The following is a 20,167-nucleotide window of genomic DNA, read 5'->3' as shown; positions in this document are numbered from 1 at the left end:
CATTTATGTTGATATAGAAAGAGTATTTCTTAAGTTAAAGTACACGACATAACAAAATTAAAAGTCAAAATTGTTTCCCAGTTATTATTGTACATTATAACAATTATCACATAACACACAGCTAGAAATGTTAAAAGAAAACAATCAATTAATGTATTGTCCTTATTAAACACTGAAACAAAGGTACTCTTTGACTACGCTGTTCCAATTCTGTGGACAACCTGATTCTTCCAGTTAACTATTCCCAATTTCATGTTTATAATTCCAGATTTTCAATTCATAAACACATATACCCATAGAAAACATATTATTTACTTTTGGAGGTACTGATAATAAATCTAAATACTTACTGACATTTCTGTAATGTAAATTAAAAGTTGAATATACTTGCCTGACCAGGGTAATATCCATATCCTTTTGAATAAGTTCAGTCTGTTTATTATTCAATTGTAATGATAAGGCATTATATTTAGTCTGTGATATTTCAATTTCTTTCTTTGCTTCAAATAAACTGTCTTCAAAGGCCTAAAATTAGAGAACTTGTGTCACACGCAAACATAATAAATATAAAATAAAATAAAAATTCTGTTATGTTACCTATCTCACAAAATGACAGAGAAAAAACTCAATGATTTATTTTTCACTTAAAAAATTTGACACAAACTATAATTTTTATATCAGTCATGGATTTTTTTTCAGAAACAAAAAAATACCATGGCTTTGTGGCAAAATTTGATGTTATATTTTCAAATAATATATTATAGAATTAATTTTAACTACTTTTGTGAAGAATTAAGTAAGTATTATATCTAAATAAAGTATATCCACATAAACACCATATAATCATTATTTCTAAAAATGAACATAAAGGTTTAGGTAAAACACTAGATATTCCTATATATTCACAAAAAAAGCATTGATATACACATAAGTGGGCAGATAGAGGAAGGAGAGCAAAGGAGGAGAGAGGAAGGAAAGACTTTTTAAAAAACCTAAAATACTCAAAACCAAAAATAACTATGCTGATGAATCTGAAACACATACTAAGTCAGAGCTAAGCAAATACCTTTGTATCTCTGTGCCATACTATATAGAGAGATGGCTAGATTTTCAAATGAGAAATAGTTAAGACTAAATGCACTGACATACTTAGTAGAAGAATCCAAACTCAGAAAATGAAACTACAGACTTGTAAAAAAAGAGTTCTCAATCTCTTAAAAAGAGATTAAAAAATAAATTTGAGACTATGGCCTACATATGTAGAAGAAATTTTAAAAGCAGCACACGTAGGACCTATCTAAAGCTGTTCATGTCAAAATACAATGTTACTTATGCCAAGTATTAGAATGAGGCAAGAACCCCCAGGCTCAAAGAAAAACATGTAGTTCCAGACTGGGGTATCCAACAATGTCAGAAACCTCAAAAGTGCTTAATGTGGACAAATAGAGGACACTGAAACATTCCCACTCAAGATAAACCCTTAGAAAGTCTAACATTCAAAAAGACAGTCAACAAAGTGAACAAAAGAAAATAAACACTATCCTAGCAAATATCAAAACCATTTCAAAAGAACTATAAATAAACTTAACATACTAAAATTTTATGAAATAAACATTACGAAACAAAAATGCAACAACCAGGCACCCAAAGTGAAAAAAGTGACAGTTGGTATCAAAAGTAGAAGCAAAGGGATCAATAAAAAATTAATGAAATAATCCAACCAAAGCTGTTGGTAGCCTGACAAGTCATAAAACAGGTGGCAAGGAGTCATATTTCAGATATATTCTGAAGGTAGAAAGGATAGGACCTGTTGATAAGTTGCTGTGGGGTAGCAAGACAAAGATAGGAATCAAAGATTTCTCACAGGGAGTTGGCTTGAACAAATAGGTCAGTGATTTTTAATGGGTATGCTGCATCACGCTGGTATGGCATGAGAGGATCTTAGGTGTGCCTAGAAATTTTTTAAAGATCATTAATTAAATTATTTTTGAAAAAAGTTCAAAGCCCAGCAAGTATGTTCTTATTTTTACTGTTTTTGATCTACATAATTGAAGTGTGCCATGGAAGTTTAACTATTGGTTCAAATGTGCTTTGGGATTAAAAAAGGTTGAAAAACTGTGATATAGGTGAATAGGGATTCCATTTACCATGAATGTGATAGGGCAGATTAGGAAAGGGATTGGTTTGAAGACAATCATCAGTTGTGTGCTTCATATGAATATATATTTTTAAGTCATTAGAAAATACTAGAACAAGTTCCCAATAAGCTTAAAACCTACAAAACTTTTCATAAAAAACTTAAATTGCTAGAATAAAACAAATAGCAGAACTTCACTGTACCAATAACCACAGAAGGGGAGAAATCAAAGGAGGAAAGTGGACCCATAAGTACAGGTAGTCTTAAAGGCACACAGAATTCTATCTTGGGTTTCCACTGTTGGGACATCACAGCAAAAAACAAAAATACAACTCTCTGAAAGAAGGCTTCTTGATAACAATACAGTGTCAAAGTAAATTTTTCATTGCTTCCACTGTATAGTGTACAATTTTTGAGCCATTTGACTATAAATTTAAAAATTCAAAAGTAGAAAGAAAATTTCAAAAGGATAATTAAAAATTTAATAAATATCAATACATTTAACCAAATATATGAAATCTACTCACAAAAACACTTTGCCTGGTCCTGAAAGCTTCTTAAATTTCAACTCCAGTTTTATGGGAAATGTTATACGGGATTTAAAATGGAAATTACAAGCTTATTTTATGAAATTTGCATAATTGTTTATCCAATTTGCATAATTATTTATCAAAGTCAGAAAAAGGCAGTGCAAAAAAAGGAACATTTCAGAGCAGTATCACTTAGGAACATAGACACAAAAATCCAAAATAAGTTATACCATACTAAAGAAAATTTGTGTTTATTTATAGAGTTATATCATTCCAGAAATGCAAGGATGATTTAACATAAGAAAATCTATTAATATAATTTATCATATTAATAAATTAAAGGAAAAAAGTATAAACAAATCAATAGATTCCCAAAAAAAGTTTTAAAACAATACAACACCTTTACAGAATGTTTTTTTTTAATTGCCAACAAAATAGGAATATAGAGAAAATTCTGAATTTGGTAATAAGAATGCCAAAAACATCTACAAATATTATAACTAATGGTGCAATTTTTAATTAAAAATCAAGAAAAACTTGCTTTACATTTTAAAATGTCCTACAGGTTTTAACTAACATAATAAGAGGGGGAGAAAGGATATTAAATATATATTGTTAAGCGAAATAGTATACTCTTTTTTTTTTTTTTTGCAGTTTTTGGCAGGGGCTGGGTTTGAATTCGCCACCTCCAGCATATGGGGCCGGCACCCTAACTCCGTTGAGCCACAGGCGCCGCCCAGAAATAGTATACTCTTATTAGCTATCCATAAGATCTTACACACACATAAAAAAAAATAAAAGAAAGAATACACACTTAGAACTAGAGTTGAGCAACATTAGAGTAAAAGATGACTACAAAACTTAATTGCTTTTCTATATAATACAACATTTACAATACCAACAAGAAATACAAAATAACAAGAAATAAATCTTATAAACCAAGGTACAATAGTTATAAAATCTTACTGAAAAATATGAAATATAACCTAAATAGACGGGAAGATATACCAGGTACATGAATGGAAAGAATCCTTACTATAAACATATCAGTTCTTTCCAAATTTATCTAAAAATACAATGCAATTTTAACAAAAATTCTAATGGTTTGCTATTGAACTTAGCTACTAGTGCTAAAATTCCTATTACTAATAAGCCAAAACTAAGACAATTTTCAAATAGGACAAAGAATAGAAAATGTTCCTACTGAAGAAAAAATTTTAATAAGCTTTGCAAATTTAAAATGCAATTCTCAAAGAGGGATAAACTAATAGGCCAAAGACACATTAAACATAATCCAGAAGCAGACCAAATAATATATATTGAAATTTGATAAAAGATGAAAATATCCTTCTACATCTTTGGGAAAAGGCTGAACTGCCCAATAAATGCCAGCGGTACTACTATGATTAAATAGAAACCCACCCAACCAGGACCAAAAACATCTATCTACCCTTCTTCCCAAACTTGTCTTCATTCATTCCATTTGTCACCATGTAACACAGCTTACTTTTTCATTGCTAATGTGTTTTATACCTCTTACCACTACAATATAAATTCTATAAAAACAGGCATTTTTAAACTGTTGCTTCTGAGTTACTGTGTAGTGCCAGTCACATACTTTATACCCAATAAACTTTTGTTGAATATGGAGAACTGTAAAATTCTTTTCTCCAAACTTACACTAACCACACCCTGTCACCAACCCTTACTCTTTAGTGTCAGGAGACTAACCCACTTCATCCAACTTCTTCAAGTTAAAAATTCGATAAAATACACCAAATCACAAAGGACACAACTTCTTTCTGCAACACATGCTTAACCAAAGCCCACTAAACTTGGCAGCAGGCACCTGGCCGCTTTTGTTTCTCTCTCTATAAAGCCCCACTCATTTCACAACTTTGGTAAGACACTCCCACTACAGTTCTCCCTGTATTAACAACCTCAAAAACCACCTATTTCTTGGGTTTCAGAAAGTTTTTAAAATTTGACATTTTGATGTTCTGACTCAGTGTGTGGACAGAATTAAGGATGTCTCATCATTACCATGGTAGAGTGAGCACTGGAAGACTCGTATCTAACCTGTTTGTGGAGATCAAAGGTCTAAGATACATAAACTTTGTTCCAGGTCCTGTGCTCTCAAATTTTTCTTAACCAAAAATGGGTAATTAGATTGTTTAGGATACATCTTCTGTTCCAGTAAATCTTTGACTTTTATTTTCCTTTTGGAAGCTTTCCATCTGAGAATATCCTTTCTCTTTCATTCTCAAAACCCTTTTCACCAAATGGTACTTTTTCACTAGACATAATTTAGAAATAAAATGGCCCTTTTGGTTTCCTGATACATGTTTAAACTATTCGGTATGCAGCATCTTAAAACACAGTCCTCTAGGAATTAGAAATATGAAAGCCTCTAAAGGAGAAAACAGCACCCAATATTCAGTGATTTCCTTAAATTAACTGCAATTATACAAAAAAACAAACATTTTTACTGGATACAGTTGCTACTCTATTGACTATAAATACTATCATATGTATCATTCCTTTATCTTTTTGAGTCAAAAGAACACAGGGATGGTAGAAAATGTCTAATATCTCTTAAAAATGCCTTCCCCACCACATATTTGATTGTAATTTGGGTTTTTTTCACAAAACAGCATATATTATTCTATTCATATCATTTGAATTAACATAATAGGAAGCCATCACCTCTGCATATTTAGTTTTTCAACAGTTAAATCTTTGCCTTCTCAAGGAAGAAATAATTTGATTTTTCAACAATATTTCCCCATTTCTTTAAAGCAGCTCCTTCTCATCTTTTTTCTGTCCTTGTCTCTCTTTTCCCATCACTGAGAAAACATTAAGTAAATTGGTCTGAAAAAGTCATTCTGTCATTATTTGTATAGTTTGCAACATATACAAATCAGAATACATATATTTTAGACTGCAACCAAAAAATATCTAAGGATCAAATTGTATTTATTTCACTTGAAACAATATATGAAGTTTCCACAACCAAAATGGCAGCATGAGAAGCTTCAGGGAGATAACACCTCCAGAGAAAAAGCATAATTGATGAAATATACAAAAAAAAACAACAAATGTTTGAAGGATCTGAAAATTGTCCCAAAGGCATACAGTAAATGAAGAAACATTTATTTAATAACACCTACAAAGGTCCATTAGGAACAGTGAGAATCTCTAGTATTTAAAGATACCAGCCCACTACAAGTTTAGCTTCACAGAAACACAGCCAACAACACAGACATCTTCCATAGGAGGGGCAGGACACTGGCGATCACAATCCTCTCTCCCTAGTTCCTGACCTCCTGACCATTCAGTGATCATTCGCAGGGAAGAGGCTCTACTCTGGGTATCAGAGGTCAATAGTATCTGGGTACTAATCATGATCACACTCATCCCACATCATTCATAATCATGAGGTTCAATATGGAAAGAGGCAAGACTAGAAGACAAAAAGCTATCATTTCACCAAGCACCCTACTCGTAAAGCATGAATGTCACTTGAAATAAGCGGTTCATTTTTCCTACCCCAAGCTTAAAAACAGTGCTTCAGACATTGTGCCTAAGAGTAGAGGCAGGCAATAAGAACAAAGAACTAAGATATTTCTTCCCTATTAAACTAACTCTGTTTGAAGCAGACAGTGGAGAAATATATTTACATTTTATAAATATATTTATATTTTTTATATGTTATATATTATGAAAAACTGAATTTGTTAGCAAACTAAGGAAAACCTGGGATCTTCATGAGAGTAACAAGATAAACTGCAGGCCAACCAGATAACTGGAAAAAACACTGCTAGTAGAGCCCTCGAAGGCTATAAACTTTTAAAGACTGGCTGTATCAAAAACCATCTCTGCAAGCCAGAGCAATAAGGCAAGAAAAAGAAATAAATGGCATCAAAACAAGAATGAAAGAAGTAAAACTATCTCTGTCCAGAGACAAAATGATCTTATATGTAGAAAATGCTAATCATGATTCCATGGAAAAAACTGTTGGAACTAATAAACAAACGCAGCAAAGATACAGGACACAAAATTAAAATACAAAAATCAGTTGTGTTTCCATGCACTAACAATGATCAATCCAAGAAACAAAAACTAAAACAAATCACTAAGAAAAAAACGCACTTACAACAGCATAAAAGAGAATAAAATACCTAAGAGAAAACTTAGCCAAAGAGGTAAAGGGCATATATACCGAAAACTACAAAACACTACAGAAAGAAATTAAAGGTGACATGAAAAATGGGAAGAAATAGAGTGTTACTAAAATGGAAGACTTAATACTGTTAAGATGTCAATACTACCCACAGTGATCTGTAGATTCAATACAATCCTTACCAAAAATCCCCATTACCATTTTTTTAAAAATGGAAAAATCAATTCTAAAAATCATACAGAATCTCAAGAAAACCTAAACAGCTAAGACAAATTTTAAAAAGAACAATAAAGTTGAAGGTCTTACATTCCCTGATTCTGTAATTATTAAAAAGCTACAGTAATCCAAACAGTGTGGTACTGGGAGAGAAAAATCCAGATAAGAGACTAATATATACAATAGAAAGCCTAGAAAGAAACTCTCATATATGTAGCAAAATAAATTTTAAAAAAGGATACCAAGACCGTTGGATGAAGAAAAGACAATCTTTTCAACAAATGGTGTTGGGAAAACTGGATATCCACATTTAAATAATTATACTAAAAAAAATCTTGTATCATATACGGGTATACTTAGTTTTACCATAGTTCTTTATTGTGCTTCACAAGACATTGCACTTCTTATAAATTAAAGGGTTGAGGCAATCCTGCAATAAGCAAGTCTATCAAGAGGCATTTTTTTCTAACAGCACGTGTGGACTTTGTTTATTTGTATTACATTTTGGTAATTCTAGGAATATTTCAAATTTTTCCAATATTATTGTATCTTTTATGGTAATCTGTAATCTTTGCTGTTACTGTTCTAATTGTTTGGAGGAGTTCATTCACGAGATTTAAGGCAAGATACCATGTATAAAACATAAAAGTACAAGGCTGAGGCTCGGCGGCCACAGCACAGTGATTAGGGCACCAGCCACATACACCAAAGCTGCTGGGTTCAGGCCCAGGCCAGGTAAACAACAATACCAACTGCATCCCCAAAATAGCCGGACATTGTGGCAGGCTAAAAAAATAGTCCCAGCTACTTGGGAGGCTGAGGCAAGAGAATCACTTAAGCCCAAGAGTTGGAGATTGCTGTGAGCTGTGACACCACAGCACTCTACCCACGGCGACAAAGTGAGACTGTCTCAAAAAACAAACAAACAAAAAAAAACCAGTACAAGGTTGAGCAGCAAGTGCTGATGTTGAAGCTACAGCAAGTTGTCTAGAAGATGTAACTAAGATTTTCAATGCAGACAAAACAACCTTCTATTAAAAGAAGATGCCATCTATGACTTTCACAGCTGGAGAGAAGTAAATCCCTGCCTTCTAAGCTTAACAAGATTTAACTTGTTGTAAAATAAGTTAACTTGTTAACTTTCTAACTGTCTTGTTATGGGCTAAGGCAGTTGGTGACTTAAGTCGAAGACCATGCAATATTTCCTATTCCAAAACGCATAGGACCTTTAAGAATTATGCTAAATAACACTTCCTGGCTCTACAAATAGAAGAATAATGCCTATATATCAGTACCTCTGTATACAGCATGCTTTGCTGAATACAGTATTTAAAACAGATTGTTATTACCTATTGCTCACAAAAAAGATTACTTTAAAAATACTACTGCCATTGACAATATCTTAGTTAACCCAAGAGCTCTGATTGTCATTTATAAAAAGATTAATGCTTTTTTATGCCAGGTAACACAGTATCAGTTTACAGCCCATGGATTAAGAAAGATTCACATTCTAGAATATGAAACCAAATGTTTGAAGGATCTGATCTGTTATTAAGAACATTTGTAATTCATGAGAGAAGGTCAAAATAGTAACATTAACAGGAGTTTGAAAGAATTTGATGCCAACCCTCAAGGATGACTTTGAGGGGTTCAAGATTACCATGGAATAAATAATTATAGATGTTGTAGGAAATCAAGAGAATTAAAAGTAGAGTCTGAGATGTCACTGAATTGCTCCAGTATCATGTTAACATTCAATAAATGAGAATTGCTTTTTATGACATAAAAAACAAAACCATTTTCTTGAGATGGCATATATTCCGGTGAAGATACTGTGAACACTGTTCAAATGGTAACAAAAAACTGAGAATATTCCGTAACTTTAATTTACAAGACAGCTGAAGTTTTGGCAGGATTGATTCTAATTTTTGAAGTTCTACTGCAGATAAAATGCTATCAACAGCATGCCATGAAAAATCCTTCATAAAGAAAAGTCAATTAGTGTGAAAAGCTTAATGGAAGAAAAAGTACCCAATGTACTCAGCCCTACTATGAAACTAATTTAGGGTTTTCACATGAAAGCTATAACCCAGTTACAACCTAAGAATAGGGGGAGGAGGGAAAGAGAGGGGAGGGAGGGGGGAGATAGGTAGAGGGAGGAGGATTGGTGCGATTACACCTCCGGTGCATCTTACAAGGGTATATGTGAAACTTGGTAAATGTGGAATGTGTCTTGACACAGTAACTGAGAGAATGCCAGGAAAGCTATGTTAACCAGTGTGATGAAAGTGTGTCAAACGGTCTGTGAAGCTAGTGTATGATGCCCCATGATCATATCAATGTACACCGATATGATTTAATAAAAAGAAAGAAAGAAAGAAAGAAAACGAAACAGAAAAACTGAAATGTGAAGTAAATCGATTTTTCAATTTTTATAGAGAGGTATTGAAAGGATAAGAAAAGATTCACTAAATGGGGGAGGAAATTATAAATTCTCAGAATTTTGGCAGGGAATACTTTGTTCTACCTTTCCACAACTCATTCTCCAGAATTACATATGTCCAAATTATACTCCAGAACCTGTTTTTTTTTTTTTTTCTTTTAAATACTTATCGGCATGTTTGTTACAAATAAAAGAACAGTGCATTTAGATTGTGATTTTAAAAGAGATGATAAGATTGGCAAGATGTAAAGCGTTTCAAAGGCAAAGAGAATGTTTCTATTTTGTTTTTGAGAAATGATAGATAATGTGTTTTCATCAAATACTATACATATTTAAACCCTCATTCCTGGATATTACTTCTTCTTATTCATTTAAATGTGAATAATTCATTATGCTTCTAAAATTAACTATCAAATCCATAACAAATTAAATTCAATAATTAAGTTGAAAATAAAAAGGGATTAAAGGGAAAAAAAAAAAAGAATTACCACAGCCACCTCACCTTCACCAAACACCACCCTAAGCAGTTAGCAGCCATCAAAAATAAGGCAAGATTATCCATAGCAAAAAGATGACAACTTGATGAAGACACAGATAATGGTTAGCATTTGTCAGAAATACTGTATTTTTTAATTATGATATATACATTGTTTTTTAGACATAATGTTATTGCACAGACATCAAGGACTTCATGTACAAGATAGCTGACCAGAGACAGGTAATTGCCAGACCATCTCAGAAAGAAGGAAAAGTTTTACCTGACAAAAACACATTTCAAGTATAATTCTGAAAGAAATTTGCCAGGAACTACTAGAGATTCCATGGGAAGAAGCTGCAGAGCAGACCAAAGAGCAAGATATCAACAGAGAACAAATGCAAGAAATTTAGAGTCCTGTAGCGAGGGTAAGTGGAGATTTTGTTTCTCTCCTCTTCATGCTTCTAATGTTGTACCGGCCAGCAGTGGAATTATAGACAAATGCCAGCACACTGATTTCAAATTAAGCAAGAGTCCTTTATTGGGCCAGCCAGTCAAGAGCAGGCTCACACACAAAGTCTCTTGACCCCCTTGAAGTAGGGGTGCAAAGTTTTTATATGGCATTTCAAGCAGGGGATGGAAAGTCCTAGCGTAAGCAGAATTTTATAGAATCTAATGTCTGCAAGGTTAGAGCTATGGGGAGGGATCTTACAGAGGGTCAAAAACTACACACAGACAGACCAGACAGACTTGTGACAGTACTGTGGTTTCCACAAGATTTTTTCAGTTGTCACAGGATTTGGCAGCTCTCAGCTAAATTTCCTTCCTGTTTTTGCAGGGTTGCTGCTTGTTCAAGGGGCTATTTTGGTTATAAAAGGGGGGTGGGGGGGTAGGGCAAGCTCTTAACAAAATGGAGTAAGTCTGGTTCACTTGCCCAAAATAGATGGAGTTAGGGCAACACACTAGTAACTAATAAGCAGTCCCCCCAGAGCTGCTAAAGAGCTTTTCTACCATTATAAACCCCAAAGCTTGCTGCTACCAATGAAGTGGGAGCTTCTTAAAGACAGAGCAGTGGGATACCAGCCCCATCAAGGTCACTTCCTGTTACCACAGACCTGAGCTGGGATGCCAGGTGCCATACTGCTTCTCCACCGTTGTCTGCCTCTGTCCTCCCAAGGGAGGTCCAGTCCTTGTGATTTTGTATCCCTTCCCCACATAAACATTTCCTGATTCTGGCCTAGACTGCAGTAGCCATATGGGCCACTGGGTCTGGGGGGATGTGTGATCTCAGAGTTTGAACATTCCAGGCAGGCTGCCAGCTCTCAAGACTCCTTCCTCACCCTCATACCCTGCCCACTGCTGCTGAGCAGCACAGGTACCCCAAGGGACAACTGACCCAGGGTTCCCAGGAGCAACTGCTTCTCCTGTGTTGGTGTGTCCACTAAACACTGAGGCTCCAAGAGTAGGGCTCACACCTTTCACCTTAAAAACCAGCAGTGGACCCATGGGTACTAGAACTGACTCCAAGCCCCCTGCCTGCCAGCCTTCCCAGGTACCACTTGCCCAGCTGCTCCAGAAGAGCAGGGCATACTTCAAAGCGAGGGGATATTAAACCTGCTTGAACACTCCATGGGCAACTCAGAACCAGCATGCTTTTCCCTGGCATGATCAAGGACTGAACTTAGAGGACCAGGAAACAGGCCTGCAAGCCAGATCCTCTCTACCAGGAGTCAATAGTGTTGCTTGGGGGCATGGAGGAGAAATTTGTGAACTAATCTTGGGAGGCAAAAGAGCCCACACAAGCAAAACTGAAAGGACAGTGCAATGAGGGTCTAAGCTGCAACACCATAGTAGAGAACCCTTCCCAGGTTCAGAAAAAGCTACACTTTCAGTCCAGGATAGGATCCTAGGCAGGGAAGCTCCTAACCTGTGGCACCACTGCTGGTAAGCTCAGCTACTTTGGACTGCAGCTTGAAATCAGAAGCCAGAAGAAGACCTGGAGATACAGGAGGAGGAAGAAGAGTGAAACCCAATCCCAGCAGCCGGTCTGTGAACCCCAGATGGCCTCTACCTGACAAGTAGATTTTCTGGCTTGGCAGGGCCACTTTAGTCCTTCCCCAGTGGCTTTCTGCAGCAACTTGAGAACAGATCCTAGACCCCCAGCCAAGCTAGCTTTTATTACTTCTTCTGATGGACTAGAATTAGTTATAGGTCCCCAAAACAATACTAAAGGTGGATCTTTCTGAATTTGCCACCTACTGGCAGGGAGGACAATCTGTACAGCCCATAACAGCATTTATGACTCAATCACACAGGGCATAGCTGACTTTTACCCATAAGAATGAGCTACTACTATTTCAGAGTTGTAACTGGGCATGCCAATAAAATTCACACTGTTAAGAAGACCACAAGGCTAGGAAAGAGAAAGGATTTCAAAGATCTCAATCTTCCCTTGTCAACAAGAGACAGGGTATCTGCCCAATGCATATAGTACACCAGTAAAGCCTACGAATAACTAACAATTGGGAAAACAACCACACTAAGGATATCTATAACTAAGACACCCATCCAGAATCGTAGCTAGCCATGTATAAACAAAGCTGAGGGAATTCATTATCACTAGAGCTGCCCTACCTGACATGTTAAAAGGAGTCCTTCAGACTGAAACAAAAAAATGCAGGACAGTTACTCCAAACCATATGAAGAAATAAAGATTTCTGTCCAGGCACCGTGACCCCATGCCTGTAATCCCAGGACTCTAATAGGCAGCAGTGTGAGGACTGACTAAGGCCACGAAATTCAAGATCAGGCTGGGCAAGAGAAAGACCCCACCTCTACAAAAAATAGAAAAATTAGCTGGACCTAGTGGCATGTGCCTGTACCCTCAGCTACATAGGAAACTGAAGCGGGATAATCACTTGAGCCTAGGAGTTTGAAGTTTCAGTGAGCTATGGGGATGCCACTGCTCTCTAGCCCAAGTAAGAGAGAAAGACTTGCTCTCAAAAAATAAATAAATATATTTTTTTAGAAAAGATTTCCAGTAAAGATAAATATCAATATGTGGGCAAATATAAAAGCCAATGTTGTTATATATTTGGCTTCTTGACTTCTAACTCTACTTTTTATTTCCTACGTGATTTCAAAGACATACATAAAACATGTATCAATCTGTGTCACTGGGCAAAGAACATATAAAAATGTAATTTGTGACAATAACATAAAGTGGAGGGGCAGAGCTATATAGAATCAAATTATTTTATATCCCATTAAAGATATTCAGTATCAAATAAAAATTAGACTGCTATAAATTCAGGACGGTATCTGTAGCCACCATGGTAACCACAAAGAAATTATCAATAGAATATATACAAAAATATTAAAAAAGAATTACAATGTGTCACTACAAACCATCAACACAAATAAAAGTAATAACAGAAGAAATGATCTACAAAAAAGATGTAATATATACAGAGAAAAAATAAGAAAATGGCATGAGTTTGTTATTCCATATTAGTACCCTGTTTCCCCAAAAATAAGAAAGTGTCTTATTTTAAGGTGTGCTCCCAAAGATGCGTTAGGTCTTATTTTCAGGGGACGTCTTATCTTTCCTGTAAGTAGGTCTTATTTTCGGAGGATGTCTTATTTTGGGGGAAATGGGGTAATTATTTCAAATGTAAATGATTCATCTCTCCACTCAAAAACAAAAGATTGGCAGAATCAATAAAGAAAACATTATACAACCATACAAATTCAAAGACACAAACAGGTTAAAGGTACAAGAATAAAAAAAGATACTCCATGCAAATAGAAACCAAAATAACGGTAGATACAATATCAGACAAACAGACTTTAAGTCAAAAATGGTCACAAGATAGCAAGGAGAGCAAAATACATGTATACTTGTCAAAAATTCAATTCATCAAGGACATGTAACAATTAAAGGGAGAAACAGGAAATTATATAACAATAGTTGGAGATTCAATACCCCGCTTTAAATGACGGATAAAGCATCTGCACAGAAGGTCAATAAGGATATGGACGTCTTAAAGAACACTATAAACCAAGTACACCTAAGAGGCCTACTCTATCCCCGAACAGCAGAATACCCATTATTCTCAAGTACATATGGAACATACGCCAGAACATAAAGTCTTTTCTGAACACATGGAATGGAACTAGACACTAACAGCAGAAGTAATAAAGGAAAATTCACAAATATGTGGAAATTAACCCACACTCAAACAACCAATGAATTAAAGGTAATCCAAGGGATTTATAAAATGTTTCCAGATGAGTAAAAACAAAAACACAACATACAAAAACAGCAAGGCAGCTGTTCAGAAGGAAGTTTACAGCTATTATTGTCTGCATTAAAAAAAAAAAAAAAGTATCTCAAATTAATAACCCAACTTTGTACTTTGAGGTCAAAAACAGAATAGCAAATTAAACCCAAAGATACAAGAAAATAATAAAACTAAAAAAAAAATAAAGACACATTATTTTTCAGTTACAAAACTGAAAAAAGACAACCTAAATAAATGAAAGAAATAACACGTTGATGGATCAGAACACTTACTCAAAGATCAGAATAGAAATTGTAAAAAAAAAAAGGTGAAAAATAAAAACAAAAAAGGAAATCAATTAAAACTAAAGTTGATTCTTTGACAAGACCAACACAATTGGCAACCCTTAGCTAGATTGACAATAGAGACAAAGATGCAAATAACTGAAATCATGAACAAAGTTAGAGCACTAATATCAACCATCAAAAATAAAAAGTATTATTAGAAAATGCTATAATCTATTGTATATCAACAGATCAGATAATCTTTGAACTGCACAAATAGCATCTATGGACAAATATACAGATTACCTAAACTGACTCAAGAAGAAACAAAAAGAGACTGAATCAGCTATTGAAACCTCCCTACACAGAAATCTACCAAACATTTAAAGAATTTATGCCAGTCCCTCTCAAAATCTCCTAAAAGCTAGAAGAGGTGGAAAACTCCCTCTTTTTGTAAGAACAGCCTTATTCTAATACCAAAGCTAGAAAAAAGATAAAGATATCCCAATAATGTAAGTATGATTTAACATTCAAAAATCAATGTAATACACCATACCAATAAAATGAAAGACAGAAACTTCATGATCGTTTCAATAGGTGCAAGAAAAAGCATAGCAAAACTCAATATGCCCTTCCTAATTAAAAAACTCACCAAAATAGGAATATAGAAGGAAACTTCAATTTAATATAGTAACATCAACAAAACAAACTCATAGCTAGTATCATACTTGAGGATGAAAGAGCGAATGAAATCAGAGAAATCAGAAACAAGACACAATGTCTTCCCTTTCCTTTTCTATTCAACATTGTACCAGTGGTTCTAGCCAGGGTAACATAAACTAATTAAATAAAAAGCATATAGATTGGAGAGGAACAAGTAAAACTATTTCTACTTGCAGATGCATAAAATATGCAGAAAATCCTAAGCAATTTACTAAAAAACTATCAGAATTATACTAAACCTCTTCAAAAAACTTGTAGTATACATGATCAATATACAAAGATTAATTGTGTATCTATACACTAGGAATGGAAGATCTGAAATAAAATTTAAGAAACAATTGATTGAAAAATAAAATTTCATGAATACATTTACCCAAAGAAGTGCAAACTTAAACTCTGAAAACTATGAAACTGAAAAAAAAAAAAATAAAGACAACCTAAATAAATGAAAGAAATAACGTTGACGGATCAGAACACTTACTCAGATGGCAATACTCCCCAGATTGATCTAGTGATTCAATGTAATCTCTATCAAAATTTCAGCTGGGGGCTGGGTGCGGAGGCTCATGCCTGTAATCCTAGCACTCTCAGAGGCCAAGGGAGGTGAACTGCCTGAGCTCACGGGTTTGAGACCAGCCTGAGCAAGAGCTAGACCCCGTCTCTAAAATACAAAAAAAAAAAAAAAAAAAAAATAGCCAGGTGTTGTGGCAGGTACCTATAGTCCTAGCTACTCAGGAGGCTGAGGCAAGAGAATCACTTGAGCCTAGGAGTGTAAGGTTGCTGTGCACTATGATGCCACGGCATTCTACTGAGGGCAACAAAGTGAGATTTTTGTCTCAAAAAAATTCTTTTCTCAGCTGGATTTTTTTTTTTGCAAAAACAGAAAGTCTTTTTCTATAATTCTTACTAAAATTCAAGAGATTCAGAATAACCAATCTTGAAAAAGAAAAATAAATTTGGAGGACACACATTCCAATTTGTTTTTTTTTTTCTTTTTTTATTAAATCATAGCTGTGTACATTGATATGATCATGGGGCATCATTCACTAGCTTTACAGACCGTTTACCAAGTTTCACATATACCCTTGTAAGATGCACCGCTGGTGTAATCCCACCAATCCCCTTCCCTCTACCCACCTCCCCCCTCCCTCCCCTCCCTTTCCCCCTTCCCCCATTCTTAGGTTGTAACTGGGTTATAGCTTTCATGTGCAAACCCTAAATTAGTTTCATAGTAGGGCTGAGTACATTGGGTACTTTTTCTTCCATTCTTGAGATACTTTACTAAGAAGAATATGTTCCAGCTCCATCCATGTAAACATAAAAGCGGTAAAGTCTCCATCTTTCTTTAAGGCTGCATAATATTCCATGGTGTACATGTACCACAATTTATTAATCCATTCATGGATCGATGGGCACTTGGGCTTCTTCCATGACTTAGCAATTATGAATTGAGCTGCAATAAACATTCTGGTACAAATATCTTTGTTATGATGTGCTTTTTGGTCTTCTGGGTATATGCCCAGTAGAGGGATTACAGGATTGAATGGCAGATCTATTTTTAGATCTCTAAGTGTTCTCCATATCTTTTTCCAAAAGGAATGTATTAATTTGCATTCCCACCAGCAGTGCAAAAGTGTTCCCTTTTCTCCACATCCACGCCAACATCTCTGGTCTTGGAATTTTGTGATATAGGCTAGTCTCACTGGAGTTAGATGGTATCTCAAAGTAGTTTGATTTGCATTTCTCTGATGATTAAAGATGATGAGCATTTTTTCATATGTCTGAAGGCCGCGTGCCTGTCTTCTTCAGAGAAGTTTCTCTTCAAATCCCGTGCCCAGCCTGCGATGGGATCCCTTGTTCTATTCTTGCTAATGCGTTTGAGTTCTCTGTAGATTCTGGTTATTAAACCTTTGTCAGAGACATAACATGCAAATATCTTCTCCCATTCTAAGGGCTGTTTGCTTGCTTTACTTACTGTGTTCTTGGCTGTGCAGAAGTTTTTTAGTTTGATCAAGTCCCAGTAGTGTATTTTTGAAGCTGCTTCAATTGCCCGGGGGTTCCTCCTCATAAAATACTCGCCCAGCCCGATTTCTTACACATTCTAATTTGAAAACTTGCTACAAATCTGCAGCAATAAAGACAAAGACACAAGGATAGATCTACATAGATGAAGGAACAGAACTTTGGTCTAAACCCTATTTTTATTGATACTCAATAAAAATGTCTTTGCATTTTCTTTGGGGGAAAAGAATCATCTTTTCAAGATATGGTACTGTAACAACAGAATAACACAAAAGAATTAAGTTAGATTCATATTTCACGCCATATTAAAAAGCTAACTCAAAATAAATCAAAGAACCTAAGACACAAAACAATAAACTTTAGAAGGAAACATAGTTGTCAATATTCACAACCTTTGGTTAGGCAATGATTTCTTAAATCTGACACCAAAAGCACAAGCAATGCCAAATAAATAAATAAATAAATAAAAACCCTGATAAATAAAGTGTCATCAAAATGAAAAACTTTTGGGCCAGGCACAGTGGCTCATACCTGTAATCCTAGCACTCTGAGATAGGTGGATTGCCTAAGCTCATGGGTTTGAGACCAGCCTGAGCAAGAACGAGACCTCCATCTCTAAAAATAGCCAGGCGTTGTGGTGGGCGCCTATAGTCCCAGCTACTTGGGAGGCTGAGCCAAGAGAATCATTGAGCCCAAGAGTTTGAGGTTTCTACGAGCTATGATGCCATGGCACTCTACCACAAGTGACAAAGTGAGACTCTCTGTCTCAAAAAAAAAAAGAAAGTAAAAAAGAAAAACTTTTTTGGGCGGCGCCTGTGGCTCAGCGGGTAGGGCACCGGTCCCATATGCCGGAGGTGGCGGGTTCAAACCCAGCCCCGGCCAAATTAAAAAAAAAAAAAAAAAAAAAAAGAAAAACTTTTTTGTTTTAAAGAACACCATCAAGGTCTGGTGCAATGAGTAGCAACTGCCTACAGTGCTGGCTACTTAGGTGGCTGAGGCAAGAGGATCAGTTAAGCTCAGCAGTCAGTGTTACAGTGAATTATGACTGGGCCATAGCACTCCAGCCTGGGTGATGGAGCAAGTGAGAAGAATCAAGAAAGAAAAAAATAACACACACAATTGGAGAAAATATTTTTTTCTTTTTTTTTTTTGCAGTTTTTTGGCCAGGGCTGGGTTTGAAACCGCCACCTCCGGCATTTGGGGCTGGCGCTCTACCACTTTGAGCCACAGGCACCACCCCTGGAGAAAATATTTTTAATTTATAGATCTGATAAGGAACTTGTATCCAGTATACATAGATGAAAAGGATTTGGATAGACATTGCTGAGAGGTATATTAATAGCCAATAATACATGAAAAGATGCTCAACATCATTAGCCATAAAGAAAATACAAATCAGGTGGTACCCGTAGCTCAGTCAGTAGGGTGCCAGCCACATACAACCAAGGCTGGCGGGTTTGAACCCAGCCCAGGCCAGCTAAAACGACGACAACTACTGCAACAACAACAACAACAACAACAACAAATAGCCGGGCGTTGTGGAAGGTGCCTGTAGTCCCAGCTACTTGTGAGGCTGAGGCAAGAGAATCGCTTGAGCCCAGGAGTTTGTGGTTGCTGTGAGCTGTGATGCTACAGGACTCTATCCAGGGAGACAGCTTGAGACTCTGTCTCAAAAAAAAAAAAAAAAAAGAAAGAAAGAAAGAAAATGCAAATGAAAACACTACAATATGCTATCACTTCATATCCATGAGGGCAGCTATAAGAAAAAAAAAGGAGATAATAATAAGTGTTGACTAGGAATGAAGAAATCGAATCCCTGTACATGGCTGTTCAGAACATAAAATGGTTATGTTGTATCTACGTACAGGTTTACAGTTCCACCAAAGCTTAAAAACAGAGTTACTATATGAGCTAATAATTTCATTCCTAGGTATATACTTAAAATATATGTAGATGTAGGGAGAAAAAGTAGTGATGATTTTACAATTTTGTGCATAATTTAAAAACTACTGAATTTTGTATTTCAAATAGATTAAGTATATAGCATGTGAGTTCTATTTCTTCTAAAAAAGCTTTCTTACTGCAAAGAAAGGATGCAAAGTTTTCTTACTGACAAGACAATGTAATTGTACAACTTAGAAAAATGAAAAAGTACGTACAGCCTTGGCACCCATAGCACAGTGGTTACGGTGCCAGCCACAAACACCAAGAGTGGAGGGTTCAAACCCTGCCCAGGCCAGCTAAACAACAATGACAACTATAACAAAAAATAGCTGGGCATTGATTAATTAATTAATCAAAATTAATTCATAATTCAGTATACCTCAGTATACCTCCCATCTGCTTTCTAACAATTCCCTCAAAATTAATTCATAATTCAGTATACCTCCCATCTGCTTTCTAACTTTTCACTAAAACTAATAAAAATGATTCTTAGTATTCTAACCTAATGAAGAAATACAGGGCTTTTGACTTACAAAGAAATGAATAAAAACGTAGGCTTCCACTTAGGCACAGTAGCCATTGCCTATAAGCCGAGCACTTTGGGAGGCCAAGGTAGGAGGATCACTTGAGGCCAGGAATTTAAGACCAGCTCTATCAATGTGAGAACCTGTCTTCCCCCCAAAAATAAAAATTTAAAACTAAAGTCATAGTAGTATATACCTATAGTTCTAGCTACTCAAGGGGTGGAGATGGGAAGACCACTTGATTTCAGGGGGTTGAGGCTGCAGTGAGCTATGACTGCACCATTGTACTCCAGCCTGAGCAAAACAGAGAAATCCTATCTCTTAAAAAAAAAAGGAACAAAAGAAAAAATAGACTTCCCTGCCAAACAGTGAGTCAAATTATATAACCAAAATACCTAAAACC

General features: G+C 35.6%; 1 pseudogene; it reads right to left on the bottom strand.

The window, feature by feature from the left end:
• The window catches only part of LOC128591323 (centlein-like), a 53,602-nt pseudogene that overhangs the window by 15,196 nt on the left and 18,239 nt on the right, over positions 1-20,167 (bottom strand).

Source organism: Nycticebus coucang, chromosome 8 (genome assembly GCF_027406575.1).
Source record: "Nycticebus coucang isolate mNycCou1 chromosome 8, mNycCou1.pri, whole genome shotgun sequence".
In the NCBI taxonomy this organism is placed as follows: Eukaryota; Metazoa; Chordata; class Mammalia; order Primates; family Lorisidae; genus Nycticebus; species Nycticebus coucang.
The sequence above is the reverse complement of the archived record's forward strand: the minus strand, read 5'-3'. Positions and strand labels throughout refer to the sequence as shown.